A 4,174-nucleotide genomic window follows, 5' to 3' on the forward strand; every position below is an offset into this window, starting at 1 on the left:
GCATTCCCGCAAGCGGTCAATCCTACTTGCCTGCACAATGTCTTCAGGGACATTGTTCTCCTCCTTACCTAATCCCACAATATGTATGGGAAGAGATGCAATATAAGTCCTTTGGGAGTCACATCAGGTATAGGGAATGCGTGCACTTCTCAAACCTTGCATTCTCTACAACTGTAGGTTTTGAAATTCCAGCGCTTATTCTGGTTCTGATGTGCTCCTGCGCGAATGGTACACTTGATCTCTGGGTTCGTTTAGAATTACCAAATCACTCCAGCACTCATAAGCCGTCAGACTGCTCTCCGCGTTGAACAGTCAGTACAAAGAGATCTGTCCTGCACATATCACAAAAATATTCAACACTAATCGTTAACCACTCCCCAGCAACGACACCATAAACTTGTAACGCATTCGGTATGTATGATATTAAATGCTCAATGATGCGATACTACTACTATTTATGCGTTAATTAGGGATTGCTCAGGTAGTATGCCCTGTGTTGTCACAAGTTTCCTTACGATGGGACCAAGTGTAATTCCACCACAAGTTTCTCGGTGTGATCCGAGGTCGAACATGGAGAAATGGTGCCGGTTATTGTGGAGTTCGATGTGAGTTTGTTAAATTTAATATTTTCGATACTATGAAAACTTCCACCATAGGGCAACTATATTCTTTATGTCAGATTGATGTGTTTGACTCTCTTGAGTAAGAGGTATATGAGACGTCTACGACGACGATGAGGATGACTCAGGAGAGTTGATCCCACTTGAAGAGCTTGCAACCTTGTCTATGACAGAGCCGGTAGGTATGCCCTCATATTCTGATGATAAATCTTCTGAAAGGTGCTTCCTTCTATTTTGCAGGCACCTAAATTAGAGCTGAAGGAGCTTCCACACCACCTGTTGTATGCCTATCTGGGGAAAGCTGAGACCTTACCTATCATAATTTCAAAGGACCTGATTGAGGAACAAGAGAAATAGTTGGTAGAGGTATTACAAAAACACAAGCTGGCCATTAGATGGATGTTGGCCGACATAAAAGGTATTAGCCCTGCTGTGTGTATGCATAAAATTACCTTGTAGGATGAAGCTAAGTTTTGTCGACGGCCTCAGTGACGTTTGAGTCCTGTTTGAAGGAGGTTATCATGAAAGAGGTCTTCAAACTCTTGGGTTACTCATATTCATGTAGTGCCTAAGAAAAAGGGTATTACTGTGGTAAAAAATGATGAGGGTAATTTAATTCTCGTTAGGGTTCAGAATGGGTGGAGGATTTGTATAGATTTAAGGAAATCAAATGTTGTAATTAGAAAGGACCACTTCCCAATCCCCTTCATTGATCAGATGCTAGCTGGAAACCCCTTCTTCTGTTTCCTTCATAGTTTTTTGGGTTTCTATTAGATCCCAATTAGCCAGAAGGACCAATAGAAGATGACTTTTACATGTCCCTATGGCACCTTCGCCTTTAGAAGAATGTCATTTGGACTATGTAATGCTCCTGGCACCTTTCAGAATTGTATGATGTCCATATTTTCTTAGTTTATTGAAAAAAGCATGAAGGTTTTTATGGGTGACTTTACTATATATGGAGACTCATTTGCTGATTGTCTGTCTAATTTGTCTAGGGTGATAGAAAGATACATTGAGTCTAACTTGGTTCTTAACTTTGAAAAATGCCATTTCATGGCCTCACGTGGCATTGTATTAGCACACATAGTATCTGAGCATGGCATAGAGGTAGACCCTACTAAGATTGATGTTATTGCTAAGCTCCGTTAACCGACAAATGTGAGAGAGGTTCGTTCTTTGCTTCGTCATGTAGGTTTCTATCATAGGTTCATTAAAGATTTTAGTAAGATTGCTCAACTGATAACCTCTCTCCTCTAAAAGGATATGGCTTTTGATTCCAATGATGGTTGCAGGAGAAGTTTTGATGTGCTAAAGAACGCCTTGTCATGCACTTCAGTTATTCAGGCTTGTAAGACCCACACATCACTTTCCCCTTTTCCATGATGTCTATGGTTTAAGTAAGCAAAAGTTGGGTTAAATGTTTAAGTTATAGTGGATTTGAGCGTTTGAGGTAAAGGATAAGTTGAAAGGGGGAAATGTTTAAGTATGGAAAATTAACTCTCGGTTACGTACTGATCTGGACATGCTAAAGGGTGTTTGAGCATCGAGTGAGTGCCAGGCGAGAATCGAGTAAATTCTATCGAGCGTTGAGTATAATTAATTAGGAAGAGTTGAGCATCGAGTAAAGGTTGTTAAACATCGAGTATTAGTTACTAAGGAAGGAGGCGAGTGTCGAGGATGAGCGAGGAAAGCTTGCGTGTCAAGTTCGAACGTCGAGTAAGAGCGCGTGTCGAGCAAGCTCCCAACATCGAATTCCCCAGTAGCGAGTCCTCCCATCGAGTATTTTCTCCCTTAGATAGATTGCCCAAAGCAGGGGTAAGTAGATAGATTGCTCCCTTACGGACTGATTCCAGGGCTTGAACATAGTGGCCACAACTTTTCTTTGGAAGAGAGGACTCAGTCATAGTAGAACTATGACTTATGTTCATTAGAGAGATCAGTGGTACTTAAGGAGCTAAATGTAACTATAGGAGCATAACGGTCATTGGCTTAGCTGTACTTACAAGTAATCTGTGAAGGGTTGTCGCACTATTGATTGATTAAGATGGACGCATAATATATTTGTAGTAAGAAGAGTTCAGTTGTCGGTCTTTAGTGGAGTGCCTGCCAGTTAACAAATGGTGGATCTTGTGACTAAAGAGTTTAGTCAGTTATTCACGTACCATTGGAGCATTAAGCTACAGGTCCATAAGGTCCCCTTGGTAGTTCAATGGATTCAAGCTGAGGATCAGTTCTTGGTGTTGATTTGAAATCTTCAAATTGACAAGAGGTAATTCGATTATATATAATATAATCGATGTGATGTATGAGATACATTTAATGGAGGATTAATGTTGTAAATGAGATTTACATTAAGAGCCATGGAATAGAAAAAGAACTATGGTTTATATATTTCATGAGATGAAATATTAAAACTATAGGTTATAAATATATGATGATAAGTTGGTTATCATTTATATTTATAATAATATTAATTATTGGATAATTATCTCTATTTTTTTAATAACCAATTGAGTGCGAGGTTATTGGTGGTTTCATGGTAACCTTGAGATAAAAGAAAAAATGTTTTTCTAATTTTAGTATTGTTGATTTAAGATTTGCAAAAACGTTGCTCAAGGAGAGTTGTCAACTAAATCAGGTTTACTAAGCGACGACTTTGAGTTAGTTAAACGATCGTGGAGTGTTCTTAAACGATAGACAGTCAGCTAGACGATGAGCCAAACGATCGCATAGCTTTTGCTAGACAATCACATGGCTTTTACTAAACGATTGGGCATCGACCTGTACGATATGTTGTTTCATCTCTCGCTTGCTTAGTCGTTTACACGATTGTTCTTCCTCTGATTTTCTACCTTTAACCAAGTCCACAAAAAGCCCACCCTCTGGATTCTCACACCGAGAATACTAAGGTAACCTTCTTGGTGATGTCTTACTCAATATGACACAGTCGAGGTTTGCGGTGTTCGGGGTGTTCATGACATTGGCGATCGCTTAGTTCGAGTTCTCTGTGATCGTGCATTGTAGCAGTCGTGTTGGACAAATGTTTGTGTGTTGCTGTGTTGCTATGATCGAGCGTTCGTGATCAAGGAACTTAAAGATAAGTCTTCAAAGGTTTGTTAATTCTTTCCCTTGATCTTGTAGTAAAGCATGTTGTAGTTTCTGTTTTATGCATAACTGTATGTTTCTGTGTGTGATTGTAATTGTAANTTTGTTAATTCTTTCCCTTGATCTTGTAGTAAAGCATGTTGTAGTTTCTGTTTTATGCATAACTGTATGTTTCTGTGTGTGATTGTAATTGTAATGTTCATATACGATTGAAATATGGAAAGATCCTTCCACTGCTCATGGAAATCCTCATGTCTGATTTCTTTCAAAAGAGTCATGACATCTTGTGAGACATCATACTCTTGTAACATGTGTTGCATCCAAATCAACTGTGTACATCTACTCCCTGCAGCAATATATTCAGCCTCAACTATAGATAAGGAGACACAATTTTGCTTCTTGTCAATGCATGAGATCAGATTATTTCCCAAAAAACGCCCTCTAGA

This window comes from Benincasa hispida, chromosome 3, assembly GCF_009727055.1.
Source record: "Benincasa hispida cultivar B227 chromosome 3, ASM972705v1, whole genome shotgun sequence".
Taxonomy (NCBI): domain Eukaryota; kingdom Viridiplantae; phylum Streptophyta; class Magnoliopsida; order Cucurbitales; family Cucurbitaceae; genus Benincasa; species Benincasa hispida.